Below are 19,433 nucleotides of genomic sequence, written 5' to 3'. Positions count from 1 at the left end.
AGTTTTAATTGCCCTGCTCGCTGACTTGGCATTTGAAGGAGTGCTAGAAATGGCCCTTAATGGAAAATTGTAAGAAAACACTCAGAATTTCTGAGCCCATGTTCAATCTGAGTATTCTGAAGGGCTTTACACTGTTAGAAATAATTGCCATTTACAATAATTTATAGGTTTACTAGATTTTCTAATTTGAGATTTAAAGAGTCAAAAAAAGATGGGGAAAGTGACATGCAAAACAAGCTGTCTGCCATCAAGGCTGAATAGACCTATGTTGGTGAAAATAGTTATAAATCATATAATTCCTATAATTACATGAAACAATTGTGACTAGTCACTTTTAAAGGCTATGCTTTATTTTTATTACTAAAAACATTGTATTGATTTCTCTTTATTTACCTACAACTGGGATCCGTGTTGTCAAGTGCTCAAGCAGATCCTAAGCAGCAGCAAATATTGCAGCTGCCAGTTGTCCTTGCCAGGCTTCCATAGATTCAGTCAGTGAGGAGACAACACACCCGAATGATGTAGCTGTTTATTACTCACAGCACAGCAGACCGCATGAGCTTCAAGTTCACATCAAATCCCCATCCCCCCAGGTCCTATGGGGGCGATGTGGAGGAAGCCTGGGTAGATACTATACACATGGTGGGTCTGTGCCACAACTGAGGAGCCTTGGAAATCCAGACTTATAAGGGGACTTCAAGCAAACCTGCTCATCCTCCACTTTAGAGAAAGACATTATTCATGTTTTCTTGGTCAGGAAACCAATCTGCCTCTGATCCAGAGGGAGACACTTTCTCTATCAACCTGGAACATCTCCAGGAGAGGAGGCAGACCTAGTTTTATGACCCTGGTGCACAAGCAAATCTGCTCCCTGTCCCCACAACAGCTTTGTAGATTTCCTCGAACAAAGCTGTCAATGCCTTTTTCTTAGAGGATGAGCAGAAATACCAAATCCTTGGAGACTATCTCCCTAACACACAAGTGCACCCGGTGCCCATAAAAGGTGTGCAGATGCTGAGGGTTGAGCAAGATCAGAAGATTATGTGCATTTCATACAAAAAAAAAAAGATTGCTTCAGCCATAGTTGAAGGCAATTGATACCATCTCAAGTCATATTGCTTTTAATAGTAATAATACTTATAAATAATTGATTCACAAACATGGAAACTACTTTCGACACCTTAGACATACTTGCTCTAACCTAGAGTCTTTGGTTACATTCCTCTCTAGTTTTGGGATTTAGTCACACACCTTCAAGGCCCTGTCCACAGGTAGCGTACTTAAGAATAGCCATTATATTACAAAGAACCTGATAATATCTAGCTAATTAAATGGTAGGAGATAAGAATGAACTCTTCAGAGGTCTTTAGCTCAAAACTTAAAGAGTTCTTAAATAGCTCAACATTGCCCTGAGGCTTTTATTCATGTGAGCTTCTGTCACTAAGAAAGTACAGAAAGACAGATCTGAGCAAAATCTGAGTTTTTAACTGGGAGTGGGAGAGCTTTTCCTCTTCACCTCAGATCATACTGTTTCTGCTTTTAAGAATGGAACAGTAGGGTCAGATAACACAAAAGGCACCCTTCCAAATAGAAGCCAAAAAGATTGCACTGGCTCATAGAGTGCATTGCTGCTTGAATAAAAGTAAGTAGCAGAAAGTTAGAAGTGAGCAGTGTATTGGTTCTCAATTTTTTACAAAATAGAATCACATAGAGCATGGCTAAATGATATCAATTCTTTGAGGATGACAGTTTTTTTTTTAAAAGGAGAGCCATTCACCAAAGTAATGATTAATTGACGCAATTTTTCTACCCTTAAGGAGATCCTGAATTTAACACATTATTCACGTTGGTGATTATGGGGCTTCAAGATTACTGCATTTTCAAAGATTATTAAAACCAGAAATTGGCTGGGCACAGTGGCTCATGTCTGTAATTCCAGCATTTTGGGAGGCTGAGGCGGGCAGATCATCTGATGTCAGAAGTTCGAGACCAGCCTGGCCAACATGGCAAAACCCCATCTCTACTAAAAATACAAAAATTAGCTGGTTGTGGTGGCAGGCGCCTGTAGTCCCTGCTACTCTGGAGGCTGAGGCAGGAGAATCACTTGAACCCAGAGGCAGAGATTGCAGTGAGCCGAGATCACGCCACTGCACTCCAGCCTGGGTAACAAGAGCGAGACTCCATCTCAAAACCAAACCAGAAATTGGCATTTGTCTTATTAAACCCTCAATAAAATCATAGACTCTTGCTAAGAACTTTAAATATTGTCTTGAAATGTTTTTTTTGTGTGTGTGTGTGTGTGTGTGACTAGTTTTAATATCTTCTACAATTTAGAAGGAATTTTAGTGTTTACTTTTTCTGAAAATAAGTAATTTATTTTGTATAGATCATATAGGTATCTTCTTATCTCAATGGGAAGAAAAAAGTCTACTTTTAAACTCTCCAGAGTTTGTAGCAAATATTTGAGTTAATAGCTCTTCCTTTAGATAAGTGAGCCTCAGATGTCATGAAAACAAACATGAAATTTAATCGTAGAAATATATTGCTCTTCAACAATCCTTATGTCTCTAAGTACTTAATGTTGTCTGGCAGTATATATTACTTTATAATAAAACCTGTTTTGCTAGTATATGGTAACATATTAGATAAAACTTATTTGACGTGTGCAGAACTCAAGACTGGTTAAGTGTGGAAAGAAATTTTCCAAATGAAGTTATTGGATATAGTGATGGCAATATTTTTGTCTTTTAAATAAAAGATAAATTCAATCAAAAATAACCATTCACTCAGATGCCTTATGTGTGTTACAATGTTTATCTGAAAATATTAATATTAGAGTCTTAGCTAAAACTAATGTAGTATGCTAATGCAACATACAGCAAATACAAACACAAATCACCATCAGAGTTGAGGTTTACTGATATTTTTGCCCATTCCCAACACACATTCTGGGCATCAAAATATAATTCTTAAAGAATTTTGTGAGGAAAATAAAATGAGTTTGTCTAGAATGACATATTTATATTGTTAATGCACATTTTTAAAATTTTGTTTTGCTTTTTAAATCCTTATGTCTCTTTAAAATTGTGATAAGATACAAACAATATGAAATTTACCATCTTAATCATTTTTAATTTTATAGTTCAGTGACATTAAGTACATTCACTTAGTTGTGCCACTGTCACTACCAGCCATCCAAAGAGCTCTTTTTATTTTGCTGTACCAATATTTTTAGACAACATACTCCATGCAGGTTTGGGTATTAGGATCCATTTATAATCACTCAGAATCTTGGAATTACATTTAGGCATTATGGCTAGCTGAGACTACAAGGACAGGTCTGATGAGGCTTGGGCCTTTCCTGTGTATCTCAAATGGTCAGGTCAACATTGGGAGTTGATCATTACTTGACGGGCCATACCACCAAGGGAATTCATGTTTGATTATGTTATTGTTTAAGCATATTATTCTGTATGAGTCTTTATCAACTAATTTCTATGGAGGTTTGTTTTCTATCAATAGGTTAGGCAAACTTCTTGCTACTATTTAACTGGTATAACCCTTTTTATTTCAGACACAATCCACGTCCATCAGTGCAGAGTGTATCCTTTTGTGTTTTGTGTATGTAACAATGGACATGTAACTCTTTTGGCAGAAAGAATTACTTTCTCTTCAATGTGGAAGCTAAAAGTGGATAACTATTCACCAAATAGGTGATATGGAAAGATTGAAAAGAGGTATGTGGCAAAAGCATATAGATAATATTTGAGGGAGATACTGTTTTCTCAGTTTATTTCAAATCAAATCTTGCAAATTTGTACCTATAATCAATGGGGTGAGTGAAGGGATAGAAACTGTAAATGGAAAACTGAAGAATTATATCGGGAAAAAGTTGTAAAATCTCATATTGTGGTGTTGAGCAAACCAGCTTTACACTTTATGAGTTTCTGCCACTGTTGTATCGAGCAATACCTATATCTGAACCTCAGGGTTTTTAAAAAATTTCTTATGTTTTCCCATTATTGCCTCCCTCCCACCAAGGAATTATAGATTTCATACAAGACTTTGAAGATTGTACTCCAAGAGGTTGGAATGTTCTGAAGCGAACCTCTTCCTGGAGCACTTTCATTCTTCTTGCCTCTTTCCTCTGCTTCCTCCTTCAGTGGACTAAGGACCAGTAGTTTTCTTTCCTACCTCTTCCTAAATGTCACTTTCCCATGATGATTATTTTCTTTTCTTCTCTCCTAGACTTGATTAAATGTCCCTGTAGTATGCTCCCATAAAATCCTGACCTTTATGTCTCATGAATTCCATTGCACTTTATTTGAATCCGGGTTATGGTTGGCTTCTTCCTCTGCTGTATTTTACATTCCATGATGGTGGTTACCTGCTTATCTTGTCAATGCTGCATCACCCAGCACTATGTGTGGTATATGGCATCAGCCTGGAATAATTTTGGCTCCAGAAGTTAAAAATGTACATTTAAAGAAAGCAACAAAACTTCTGGAAGAAAACGTAGGGTATTTATTTATAACCACAGAGTGAGAAGGCTTTTCTGGAATTCAAAATTAAGAAAATTGAAAGAAAAGATTGATGCTTTTGACCACATAAAAATTAGAAGCTTTTACATAGCAACAGATCTCACAAAGTCAAAAGGTAAATGAAAAAATGGGGAAAAGATTTTCTACTCTTATCACAAACAAAAGATTATAAAGAAATAGACCAAATACTCAGTGGATCAAAAAGTAAAGATTTGAACAGATAATTCTCAAATACCACTTTTTATGTATTACATTGGGAAAGTTAAAAGATAAATCATACATTCATTTGGCAATAATAAGTGTGATTATGTAGAGTGAATTGAATTAGATTGGGTAGATGGGAATAGAGATTTGAGGTGAGTTTTTAATGTGTATTGCTTTTTAACATTTTACTTTTTGAATCCTGAAGTCATATAACCTGTTAAAATTCAGTGATCAAACAATTAGAGAATGGAAAAAGTTAACAGTTGTAAAAATATAAAATAAGAGGAAAGTATAAGAACTAGAACTTTTTAATATTAGGCTGAGGGAAGTTAAGGCTAAATTGGTAATAGTCTTTGAGTTTAAATGCTTCAGCTTAAAAATAAGAGATTTACACTTTGATCTCTTGGTCACTTCAAATTCTGAGACTCTATCATTTGACATGAATGGTTTTTTTTTAAAATAAGAAGTCTTATGTCTAGATATTTTCTATCTCCATTAAGTATAGCACAAAAATGTGAACTTAAATTTTCAGAGGAAAAATATGAGGTTGGAAAAGTATAAAGAATATCAACTTACTAATTTCTAATAACAGGAGTCTTGCATATATTTAGCATCACTGTGTAGCTGACTTGGGAAGCTTCTTTGTTTAATTTAGAATCATTTATTTAATTTAAAATATATGATTGTAAAATCTGTGTAACAGTATTGTAACTGGTTTTTCTTGCACATACATCAGACGCTTTTATAAATATACATGTAAACACTAACAATGTGTATATATTATATGTTATGGATACATGTATAGAAAGAAGGAAGGATGGAAGGAAGGAAGGAGAGAGATGATATTCTTTGAGAAAAATGAACTTATATTTCTTTGCAAGTTGCTTTTTTTACTTACTAATATGCCTTGTTTTCTCTGATACCTATATACCTAACTTAGAAAATGCATTCTGTACAATTCTTGCTTTTTGACCTTAACAAGGTCACTTTTGTTTTTGAAAATATTTTATAGAAATATTTAAAAATTGTTATATATTTATTAGTCAAGTTTAGTGATTATATTTTTAAATCTTTTCTAAATTATTCTATCTTTATTCACGGTATTGACCTATGTCAGGCTCCCATTACACTGTGTGGTCTAGAGAAGAGCACAGAGACCTACAGGGAGCCAGACTGTGTCTACGTATTAATGTCTTTATGAAAAACCTATTAGTGTTTCAGAGCTATTAATTATTTGTCAATGTAATGTTTATCTGTGAATTTCATTCATTAGTTTATGTTAATGAATTTCAGAGAAAAAGAAGAGAAAAAAATTACCTTTTACCTGAAGTTCTAATTGTACAGCATGAATTGTCTATTATAGGTTGTATGCATGATTGAGTCCCAAGAGAAAAAGCTGACACTGGCAAATGATTTAATTTTGTCTATATTCAGAGAATTTATAACGTGATACTAAAAATAGAATTTCAAGAACCTGTGGCACAGTCCTTAGCTAAAATACATTAACTTGAAACCAAATTTAAAAAATAACAGTAGTTAATGGACTGTGTTGCCACAGTATAAAAAGAAGATCATAAATCTAAGGAAGAATAATTTTATTTATAGAAAATCTTTGAGCTAGGACTATATTGTCATGTTCTAAGCAGTGCTTATCACATCTATTTGATGGTACTAAAAATATAATCACCTTCCCGAAGAAGCATCATAATTTAGCACTGTTCATTATAGAAAAGTTATCAAAAAAATGTCATGGAAATAAATAACTTGGAATGGTACTATTTTGGGGGGGGTTTATTTTGTAAGATTTTAGAATTTTATTAGAATGCCTCTTCTGTGTCTTCAAATTGGAGTCTTTTCTTTGTCTATTCCCTAGCATGAAATTAGTTGTAGTTCTTGAACATAGTTAATATAACTTATTATGCCTTAGTGTGTGCTAAAAATTAGACATACATAGTGTACAAATATAATGCGCTTGTGTGTGTATACATATATATGATTGTGTGTGTCTTGTGTATATGATACAAAAAGATATACAAGACCATGAAAGCCTTAAAAAGAAAAATTTTACCTAATTTGGGAGCTAACATTGAAGGGAGAGTAGGAGTTAATTAGTCAAAGGAGGCCAATGTATTTAGGCAGAGGATGTGTTCACACAAATGTTTTGTGGAGGGAGAAGGTTGGTGGGTGTGAGGAGCTAAAGAAGGCTTAGGTGGCTAAAGTGGGAGAGGCAATGGGGACCCCACACTGTGGGAGCTTGCAAGACCTACTAAGATTTTGTTTTCATCGTATGAGCAGTGGGACTCCAGTAAAATAGGATTTTAAATAAGGAAATGAGATGATGAGAATTTTACTTTGAGAAGATTTCTCTGGTTGCAGAATTGAAAACAAGTTTTAGGAAGGTAAATGTTGTCTAGAATGGATATCAAGTAGCCTAGTGAGAAGGCTGTCGCATGGTTCAGATGAGAGATGGCAGGTTGGACTAGAGCAATGGAGATAAAGATGGCAAGCGGATGCAGCAGTTCTAATGGCATTTTCTCCTTAAATACTAAATTCTACATTGGTCTAAATTGTATTACTTATTACTTACTAAATCTTACAAAATAGTAAGAGTTAGAGTGCCTTGCAAGAGATGATTAACATAAATGTCTCTGATTAGGGTGCATTTTGGATGCCCAGACTCATATTCAGCTGTCTTGACTTAAATAAAACATTATCTGCTTAAAGATGATATATCACTGTCTCCTCTGCTGCATAATCCCTCCCTTTATAAAAAGTAAAGGAGCACCATGCCAGTTCTTGTATTTTAATAAAACTTAAGCCTTGAAATATTTTATCATTACCAAGCTCCATATAATTTTCAGTCGATGCAACTCTGAAACATAATTTTAAAATTATTAGATGAGCATTAAATGGACAGCTAGAATACTATTAGGTAGCAATTTTATATAATTGACCTTCTTGAAAGGTTAGTTGCACTAATCTTCCATCTTAGGCAAGAGTATTTTACAAACACTTATGTAAAAGTTCAAGTGACATAAAATTCTTTAAATTCAGCACATGTTGAATTTATCTAATAACTCTGTATTTATTACATCCAATAAAATTACCAGCACAGAAGCCATAATTCAATATAAATTCCTGCATTAAAAAATGTATAACCCTGTGCCTAATCATGAAATTTTTTCACAATTAAACATTGGGAAAATTTTATTTGTCTTTTTCATTCAGTGCTTTCACTACTAAAGGATATGATCTTTATTAAAGTCTTGTAATTTCAATAAAGAAAATCAGCATTTGCAAAATACAAAGATAAGTCACTGCTAGAGAGTCAGTGGCGAATGAACCCAAATGTCCAACATCAGAAGTTTTACCATCTAGTATGGAGTTAATTTTTTCCTAGTATATCCTTGCCATAAACATTTAGCCAGTATTCAAATTCTCCCTCTGGAAATTATTAACATATTCTTAGACTGAGCAAAATTTTCTTCTCAATATTTTTCCTGACTTGTTTATTATTACTGTAGGTTATAGATCATCTAATTGTTTTTATGCAAATCAAAATTTTCTTTTTTAAAAAAGAGATTTTGCCAGATGGAGAGTAATTAACTACAAATGAGAAGACATATTAATGGTATCTTATAGAAAGGATGTTTGTCATATTAGCCTATAAGAAAGGATGAATGTGCAAAGTTTTCTCATTAAGGTGCCCTTTACAGCCTCTATATGTATGTGTGTGTATGTATTTTAAATCCAAGTAATTAATTTTTTGAAGTGAGGTTTATTACATCAACTGACATTAATTAGGCAAATTGTATTCTCAGTGGTTTCTGTACCACTTTAGGAGCATATTGTGTTTTTGAAACTATTCAATATTATTGTATTAGTGTATTATTTACTAATCCATATAAACTTACTACTATTTTCTTTTGTTTGTTCAAGTATTACATACTTTGTCATAAGAATATGGCTATAAGAAATTAATGCTAAATGAAATCACAATACAGAGCTCGTGACAAATGGTGTCTATTATTTTTTAATAATTTTAGCTTAATAAGAGTTTACTATGTGCAGAATCCTGTACTGGTGTAGAGAGGAAACCACAGCCTTTCCTTTATGGAATTCCATTAAAAAGGTGGAAAAAAATAATCTCCCTCTATCTCATCACCAGCTCCTTTTGCTCTCTGGGATTATGCCCCTGGCAAACTCAGTGCTCATTGATAAACCACTTACAGAAAGAGAAAACTGTCAGCAACAGTATGAGGAGGAGAACGTAGTCTCATCCCACAACCACACTGCCCGCCAACACAGGGAGAGTCTGCGTGCCACATGGTGTTCTCTATAAACTGCAGCCCTGGACTTTTTCTCCAGGTGGTATCATTTCATCTCGGGGTCAGGGTGGTTCTAGGGGAAGAAAGACCAACACCTGTGATGCAAGGTTTGTCAGCTCATGGGAGAAAGGCTTCTCCTTGTTTTGATAATTTTCATTTTCCCTAGGCCTTTGTATGATTATTTCTCCTTATATTTTTATTTTTAAGCTCAAGCCATATTTTTAATTTAATTACTATCGTAAAATATACCAGTATTTTTGAAATAAGTCAAAATTTTATTAGTAATAGACATTAAGCTCCATTTTAACAGAGAAAACACGAACCCATCCAAATATGGCATAGTAATTAACACTGTAGTGATATTTAAGTATTCATATACCAAACAGTACCATCAGTACTCAGTGATTTAATCTAGGAGCTTGAGCTCCTTAGATCTGAAGGAAAGTACAGACCCAATTATAATTGTTTCTCTGTTACATCATTAATTAAAATTGTTAAGGGAGGTAAGGAAACCTCAATTACATTATATCCATCTTGCACTCTTTCCTGCAACCAGCATGACTTTTCCATATTCCTGCAGAGAGCCCAGATCTTTACTGGACACATAATTTTGCTCCTGCACTTTCTCCTTGTGTTTATGTATCCCTCAGTCAGACCTCTGTTTAAGAGTCACCTCTGTCCAGAGGCTTTTCTGTCTATTCTGGCTGTATCAAGGTTGAGCAGGTGGATAGTTAGGCATCTCCAAACTAAAGTTACTTGGTACAAAGACTTTACCCCTTTCCTAACAAGACAGTACACAGTAGTTGACACCACTAGGTCCAAAGTTACAAACAAGATGATGTAACTTGATTATATTGAAGTTATTTGAATTTAGATATATGTACTGTTTTTTGAATTAGGAATGTGATTGGGTTCAAGGATGCATTTTCAGAAAACTGAGGTCTTATGTGTAAAATAAGACCATTGCTGCACATCAGTACTCTGTTATAGATCAATAAAAGAGCATATTTCAGTGACATTCAGTCAAATTGTTATACCCCAGGTTCATGATGGTGGAATTACTGTCTCTCTCAGACCAAAGCAGATGCAGTGCTTCTTGTGATCTGACACATGCGGAAGTACACTTTTAGCCACATTCTTTCTCTGTCTCTTTCTTTGTCTCTGTCTCTGTGTGTGTGTGTGTGTGTGTGTGTGTCTGTCTCTTTCATACACACACTGAGATTGAGAGAGAGAGAGATGAGAGAGAGAAATCTGCATGCATGTTTGCATGGCATTTTACCTGAAATTATGAAAGGTGTAACCCTTTGTTTTCCCTGGGTTTGGGACCATCCATTTTTCTTCTTAAGTATGTCACTTACTGCTATCAATATTAAAGTTTGCTTTTGTTAAACTCATATCCATATCTCATAATGGAGAACTGCATTCTCCATTAAAAAACCTACCTTGTTAGAGGAAAAAGAACTTGTCCTTAGTTTTATCTTAAAAGCAGAAAAAAAATCTATATTGAGTCTCTGAAAGAGTAGATGACATTGACTTCATTCCACAATAATCTTCTTTGTCATTTACAAGCCATGCAATTCTCCGTGCATGGCAATTGCAGCAGCTGAGGAATCAAAGAACCTCGATTCTGTGTTCAGTTCTGTCCCTTATTTATTGTGTGATTTTGGTAAATTACTTCTTTACATCTTGGTCTTATTATTTACAAAAGGATTTCTCTTTTGGCCATAGGAAAGTTACTTGTATAAAATAGTGTACGTGAGATGATTCATTGATCAAATCACTTGGTCAGGATTTATGAGCCGTTTCTATGTGCCAGTATTGTTCCAGATGCCAGAGGTACAGCACAAAAGAACACAAATGTCCTACTCCTGTCTAGCTTCACTGCAGTACACTTGAAACTATTAAGGGCTATATGAAGGAATATATCAGAAAAGACTGTATAAATCATTTAATTAAGCTGTCGTTTCCATGGGGATAGGAAACATGCCTAATTCTATCATTTATATATATATAGAGAGAGAGAGAGAGAGAGAGAGAGAGAAGAGAGAGAGAGCACAAGGTACTCAGATAAATAACAAATTGAATTTAAGAAAAAAATCAAGAAAAATCTAAGAATAAAATTAAGGAATCAGAAGGCCTGATGGTTATTCACAGAGTGAGTTGTTTCAGACACTCAGTGTGTTTCCTGAGAAACCTATTGCTTGGTTATTTAGTGTCATAGAAGGACTATAAAATTAAAGCCCCTGCTAGTGGATCTAATGATGATATTTCCATGAGGCAGCTGTGTGAAAAAAATAAAATTAGCAACACAAAAATGGACTATCTCTATCCTTCTCAGAAAAGCTGCATCTTAGATTCCCAAATTCTTAGGGTAGGAGCATATTAATTCTGATAATTATTTGGTTCTCTGATTTCATAATTCTGTACTCCTGTATTGTTTTTGTCACTAGGGAGTTAATTTTAGGCCAATTAAATATTAGGATTGCTAAGGGGTTTGGTATTACCTGAAGTCATTTAAAAATGGGATGACTATTTTTTTCCCTTGTGATATGCATCAGTCCGAACAGAAAAAAACATCCATAGCAAATATGTTTGATCTATTTGATACCTTTTGGTAGTGCTGTATGATACTAAATATTTGACACTATTTTGCTTCTATGTCTGTGCGTGTGGCAAGCACCAATGACTATATTATAATTAACACTACATTAGTGAAGACCAAGTATAAAATGATTACACTGTTGCATGCGACCCTTGGCATTTCTGTCACAATGACTGTATTTAGTCAGGCTTGCCTTAGTAACTGTAAAGGTTTGAGGTAAGTGAGATGTTATGAGGGATTTTCAGGCCATACTAATAATACCTTTTGATATTCAAAGGTCTTTGGAAACATTTAGGTGTTGAGTTTATTTCTTTATTTCTTATCAATAGATTGATATTTAAAATCATTTTTATCCCGATATTCCAGCAAATGTAGGTTGCTTTTTTGATGATTGACTTGATGAGGACTGATTGCTAAATTTAGGAATAGTGCTAGGTTATTGAAGTCCAAATAGAAACAATTTAGAAAAGATTACAGGGGTGTATTAGGGTTCTCCAGAGAAACGGAACCAAGATAATGCATAAGTGTTGGGGAGTGGGGGAATGAAAGAGAGAGAGAAAGATTGTAAGGAATTGGCTCACATGATTACCGGGGCTAAGAAGCCCCAAACTGCAGGGCAGCGTGGTGGGCTGGAAGTTCTGGCAGGAGTCAGTGCTGCGGTCTTCAGTCTGAAGACAGACTGGAAGCAGAATTCTTTTATCATCTAGGGACCTCAGTCTTTTCTCCTAAGGCCTTCAATCGATTAGATTAAGTCTACTTACATTACGGAGGGTAATCTGCTTTACTTTAGAGTCTTCTGATTTAAATGTCAATCACATCTACAAAGTACCTTCACAGCAACAGCTGACTGGGATTTGACGGAACAACTGAGTACCATGGCCTAGCCAAGTTGATACATAGAATTAACTATCATAATGGAATCTTATCATAGATTAATTTTATATAGAAATTATATTGCCTTGGGAAAAAAAGTAAAGGAAATAGTATTGGGAAGACCTAAATTTTACCATTAGAACAAATGTGACCACTTACGGGAAGATAGGGGGCAAGGTTGTGGATATTTATATCTAGATTTATACCCTGAAGGCTTAAATTTTCTTAGCTTTTTAGATGCATAAATCAATTGTGGATAATTCAATTGTGGATAATTTTGTAATAAAAAGTCATAATTGCAGTGAATTAATTACTAGCCATTATATCAAGTAATCCACATTTGTTATTTCATTTGCACAAATCTAGACATATATTATCTTTACTATAAAGATGAGAAAATTAAGGCTTAAATAGGTTGAGGTTTGTGTAGGGTGACAATGATAGTAAGAAGTAGAACTAGGATAATTACAGTATGTATTAAGGATTTTCTGCTCTGCTCACAGTTCAAAACATATCCTAAATAGAAGGCTTTACAGTTTTTGTCCTTACATACACCATCTGGATGAACCCAAGATATCTCATAGCCGATTTTTATGAAAAACAAAACAAAACAAAAAAAACTCTCTTCCCCAAATGATGAACAATTAGCTAATTAGTAATGGCTTATAAAAAGCATGACTCTTTTATCTTAATAATTTACCAGAATTCGTTTTTGTGGTATTTTTAAAGAGGTTTATGTAGGTATTAGGCACAGCTATACAACTATCTACTACTGTTAAATAATGCATCTATTTTAAAACAAATATATTAGAACAACATAAGATTACGTTCCCTTGTACCTTTAACCCAATAGAAAAAATGAATCCCTATAAGCTTAATCAAAACACTGACTACTGAGGTTTTCTAGCACCTGGAGAGAGAAAACTGGGAGAAACAATCTCAGTAGATACAACCATCAGGTTGAACTGCTCCTCCAGCCTTCCTAATCTCATACCACTCCTCACTTGTACTCCACAATCACCCTGCAGTCCTTTCTGTTTTCTGAGCAACATCACAGTCATATTTCTAATGCCGAATAACACATCTGGTGCACACTGCTTAATAAATAATTTTAGAAAGGGCAGAAGGAAGGAAACTAGGAAGGAAACAATATTTTCTAGAAATGCTCACTTTTAAGCTCTGTATTTCACTTCAATCAACCCCATTACTTACATAACACTCTTTTACTTGTGTAATTGGCAACCAAGAAGCTGAGAGGTTATAGTGAAATTTGTCAGTTTTGATGCAGGTGATTTTTCTTTATTGTTTTTTCCCACCTCTCACTATGGACTAGTCACACATAAAGCTCAAGATTGCACATTGAATCTCAGCATGTGGTGAGCCATGAAGAATACCCTTATTATCTTTGAAATTTCTTATTTTAATTCAGAAGGAAATATTGACTAGTGTTTTCTAATGCACACGTTTTAGAAAGTTTGTTGCCCTTATAGTGTGAGACAATTTCTACAGAGTAATTACCTTTTGTTTTTTAACCTCCCTAGCTATACTTTCTAACAATAGAATGGCACTTATTATAAAATTGGGAAACATGTTTTAAGAATCAGAAAGGAAAGGAATTGTGTGTTAGTCTGCTCTTGCAATGCTCTAAAGAAATACCTGAGGCTGAGTAATTTATAAAGCAAAGAGGTTTATTTTGGCTCACGATTCTGCAGGCTGTACAGAAAGTGTGGCTCTGGCATCTTCTAGTGAGGACCTCAGGAAGCTTCCACTCAGGTCAGAAGGCAAAGTGGGAGCAGACATGTCACATGGCAAGAGAGGGAGCAAGAGAAAGGGGAGGACATGCAAGGTTCATTTAAACAACCGGCTCTCACATGATCTTATAAATCAAAAACTCATACATTACTGTGAGGATGGTGCCAAGCCATTTATGAGTCATTTACCCCCATGACCCAAACACCTCCCACCAGGCCCCACCTCTAACACTGAAGATTACATTTCAACATGGGATTTGGAGGGGAAACACATCCAAACAATATTGAATTGCGTCTGCCATTATTATTTTAATCTAACAATTTGTCTGATTTGCTATTGTAAAAGTAATCTGTACTTATGACATTCAGTACAAGTAGTCAACCTCACTCATCTTTGGTTTGAAAGTAATAACTGGAAAAAACAGTCATAATAATATGCATTTTGGAGCAAATAAAATTGGGTTGCCCAAATTATAACCAATTGTTAATTTTATTGATCATCTTTTAAATAAATTATATTTGCCATCAGCGTTCTTACTATAGACTTCAAGAATAAATTATTTTCCGGGACAAAATATTAATCTGTTCTGGAATGTGTGTTTAATGGTTCCAGAAAGTCTAAGTGTTGATTTAAATGCAAAACTTAAATATTTGGAAATACGTATTTGGTTTCTTTTGTACTCAAAACTTGCACATTGTAGTTTAACAAATTTGTACTCCATTAGATTTCAGTTTTAAGAATTCTGTGAAGTAACTATTATAGCGACTTTTTTTTTTTTTTTTTTTTTTTTTGAGACGGAGTCTCGCTCTGTGGCCCAGGCTGGAGTGCAGTGGCGTGATCTCGGCTCACTGCAAGCTCCGACTCCCGGGTTCACGCCATTCTCCTGCCTCAGCCTCCCGAGTAGCTGGGACTACAGGCCCCCGCCACCACGTGGGCCCGGCTAATTTTTTGTATTTTTAGTACAGACGGGGTTTCACCGTGTTAGCCAGGATGGTCTTGGTCTCCTGACCTCTTGGTTTGCCCGCCTCGGCCTCCCAAAGTGCTGGGATTACAGGCGTGAGCCACCGCGCCCAGCCTGTAGTGACTTTTTTAAAGTGTCCTTTTATAATAATCTGACACAAAAAAATAATTCTTTTAAACTTCCTAAAATTACTTTAAGATATTTATTTACATACATTTTTACCTTGATTTTTATCCTTTAATTTTCTTTAAAAGAATTCTTGTGTGGGGATCAAGATAATGAATTTGTGCATCTCTGTGTATGTAACTAAGAAGGGGATACGTACATAACTTGTAACTTGCAAAGATCTTTCGGTCTATAATTTAATATTTTATAACATCGTCTAGGGGCTTCATTCTTTCCCTAGTGCTTAGAACAAAGAAGGTAAGATAAGTAAGATAAGTAAATTCAGTTAATAAAATAAAATTGAAGCTTATCAACAAATTCCTGTTTATGAGAAAAGGTATACCTTGTTTACCACCTATAAAGTGATTATAATCTCATAAACAAGAATTTAATTTGTTTATAGGTTTTCATTTTATTTTATTAAACACATTCACTCATCTTCTTTGTTCTAGGCACTAGGGAAATAATGAAGTCACATAGATGATGTCATAGTTTCTGCTCTTATAGACTAGAGAAAATGAGGGGTAGCCAAGAAAGGAGGATCTGAGGATGGGTCAATAGACATGATTAGTGTAAAGACTCCATATTGAGCCACAGAGGTTGTGGTTTGACATCTTAATTCTACCCCATGTTGGAGAGACGGGCTATGACGTAGTGACCTGGGTGCCAGCCAGAAGGACAGCGCTCAACTATACATTTTACCCAACAGAATGGAATAAACTTGGTCAAATCAAAATGTCATTCTTAATAGAATAATTGAAAAATGAAAGAAATATTGGATTTCCTGTATTACTATTGTTTCCTTAACCTTAGATTTCAATATTTGTTGAGAAATCTTCTGAACCAAAGTTTAAAAGGCTGAATGCCTTTTCTTCCTCAGCCCAGTTTCCAATGAGATGAGGCATTTGGATGACAGAAAAAGTCAGTATACTGAGGACCTTGATGATAAGTTTTATTTTTTAGTTTATTATTCCTTAAAAGTGTACTTAAATTCATTTTAGGCTTGGTACTCTAGTAATTAGTGTGCCTTCCTTAATAACCTTTGGAAAAAATAATGTATTCCTACTTTTTTCTTTTAATGGTGCAATAACTTTAATTTTAAAATTTTTAACTATTATTTGAGAATCATTCCCATAATCTTCTAATCACTTATTTCACTTAATATTACATAGTATGATAAACATTTGATAATTCAATGGCACCAAGCCATACACTTTCAAATCAAGTGAGCAGACATAAACAAATATGTATTATATTACTACTCTATATTATTCTTGTTAATGTTGCTTAATTATATAGTCATTTTTCCAAGTTAACAGTAACTTATAGTAATGGAAACACTCAAGCTCATGAATAATCACATGCTCTTTGTATCACTTATGATGATGGAATTTACAAGTTTTTCAGTATTCACACTGAAAAGGAATTATTGAAATAAATAATAAAATAAAGATGTTCATAAAAGGACAAAAGTACTATTAAGTGCAAATACATGCATAAGACATTTTTCTGGTAGTCTGTACTTAGCATTCAATTAATTGCAATATTTATTGAATGATAAAAATGAATATTTAAATATGTTGGTTACTATAAAATGAAAAACATGTTTTTGTCCAATTTGGGGTCTCCATAAGTAACCAACAATAACTAATTATTCCATTTTAAATTAATTTTGTCAGATTTTCTTTGATGCCTTTATTAACATACATAGGAGCCGTCATAATTACTCATGGATATTTGTGACCTGTGAACATGAGTAACATGCCAACCAGGATATTGTAATGGCTTTCTCTCCGGTGTTCTGATCACATTTCTTCTCACCTCCACAGTGATTTCGTCCATTAGTTTTGAATAAATTTTTTCCTACTATTTAACTTTTATATGTCCTTCGAAATTTATTTGAAGTATAATTTATTCTAATCAGATTTAAATGACTCTGCCCTTCCCTACTCCCACAGCGTCATTGGGAAGGCTTCTCCCACCAAAATCATAGAAATATCTCACTATGGTCAAGAATTTATTGGGCAACCCTAACAGACTCTTTGCTTTTTGAGGGAAGGAACCATAAGTAAGCTAATGTTTAGTAAACATTTATTAAGTGCCTGGCGTTGTCACATATATTGTCTCATTTAATCTTTACAACCATGGTGATTGTAAAAGATAATGCTATCTCATTATATTGATGCAGGCTCAATAAACACTTATTGATAATATTATTGATGGCAATAATAATGTCCCTTATAAGTCTGAGAGTATATAAGCTAAAACTGGTTTTGAAGTCTACCACCCATTTATCACAAACTCTAAAGATATTTTCATCAAAAGCAGTTAATACCTGTTAAGCTTCATGAAAAAGTAGACCTTTGCAAAATATGCTAAAGCTCTGTGTCCATGACAGTGTAGTTCAACTCTTAGAATGGCATACTAAATTTTTTTGAGATGTGTTTACTATTTTCATCAAATTTATGGAAAATTTAAATTTTAATTCTAAGAGCTGGCTCATATTCATAGGACCTAAGGTGTTATCCTTTCATTTTTTCTTTTTGGTGGTTTCCCTGTACATCTGCCTTTGTGGGAAGATAGCTGAGAATTTTGGCTTTCAAAATACACCTGAGTCCAATTAAGCAGGCTGGAAGTACAGAGAGCAGTAAGAGTAAGAAAAACTGGCCAGAAAATGGCATGAGTTACTGTTGTTAAATGAAGGGTAAATGGATATTTTGCAAAAGTGATAGATTTTTAATTCACCAAGTGGATTTAAATCTCTTGGTTGTGTTTTCTGGCTGAAGATGATATATAAGGTATAAAGTGAGTGAGTCATTCTCTCAAGTAAAGATGTTAACCATGAAAGGTCAAGTTACTCATGGTTCAGCAATGTGGCACCAGTGTCCACAGTCCTGAGTGGTCATGATTTTGTATAATTTTCAACTTTAAATGATTTAAAACCATTAAATTATAGAGAGCTTTTAATATGTTGAAAGCTCTCTGCTTCTGTAACTATTTAATGTTGCATACTTTAAAAAACATATATTTCTCTTTTGGGGGTTTATGAATTGCCATTATCCCAAAAGAACACATTTTAAAATAAGACCATGTTTAGAAACTAGTTATTTTCTTGGTAATCTATGGTCTGTCTTTTGAAAACCCTCAGCATTTTGATGTAAGATTTTTTGGATAACTTGATTATATCAGTGAGGAAATGATGAAAAGCCTTTAACTGGCTTCACACTTCATTTGGACTGTGATGGAGTTGGAGTTTTATTAGACTGAACAAGCTCACCTAACATGCCTACATATTTATCATCTTGTGCATGAAATAAGGGTGTCAGGAGAAATACAGGAAGAGACAAAAGGAGCACCTCAAAGGCAAGGGTCTTGAGTAGGCTGATGGAAGTCTATCCCCAGGTTGATGTTTTAAGTTTACTTTAATTTTTTAAAGAAATTGTATTGTGTATGGTTGAGGTTTACAATATGATGGGATAGTAAAATGGTTATTATGAAGCAGGTGAACATATCTATTATCTCACATAGTTACTTTTTTTGTGACAAGGGCAGCTAAAATCTACTTATCCAGCAAAAATCCTTAATACAAAACAGTTTTATTAACTTCATCTTCATATTGTACATTAGATCTCTAAACCGGCTCATCCTACATAGCTGCTACTTTTTATCCTTTGACCTGTCTGTCAACCATGCCTCCCCACCCTGTGGTAATGGTAGCCACTGTTAAATTTTCTATCTCTTTGTATTTAAGTTCTTTGTACAGTACATATAACATAAAAAAGATGTCATAATCAACTTTATATTATTGGATTCCAGTTAACAGTAGGCTATCAGTAGTAAAGTTTTCAGGAAGTAAAAACTTATACACAGATTTTCGACTGTGGATAAGGTTGGCACCCCTAACCCTCACATTGCTCAAGGGTCAACTGTAGGAGTGTGTATGTGTTTGTGTGTGTGTGTGTGTGTGTGTATTCCACATAAAAGTGAGATCATGCAAGATTTCTATT

At 34.4% G+C, this 19,433-nt stretch overlaps 1 protein-coding gene across 5 annotated transcripts in view; it reads left to right on the top strand.

The window, feature by feature from the left end:
* Window positions 1-19,433, top strand: part of MARCHF1 (membrane associated ring-CH-type finger 1) — an 841,310-nt gene that overhangs the window by 190,359 nt on the left and 631,518 nt on the right. The window lies entirely within an intron of this gene.

This window comes from Pan troglodytes, chromosome 3, assembly GCF_028858775.2.
Source record: "Pan troglodytes isolate AG18354 chromosome 3, NHGRI_mPanTro3-v2.0_pri, whole genome shotgun sequence".
NCBI classification, from domain to species: domain Eukaryota; kingdom Metazoa; phylum Chordata; class Mammalia; order Primates; family Hominidae; genus Pan; species Pan troglodytes.
This window is presented reverse-complemented; position numbering and strand designations above follow the sequence as displayed.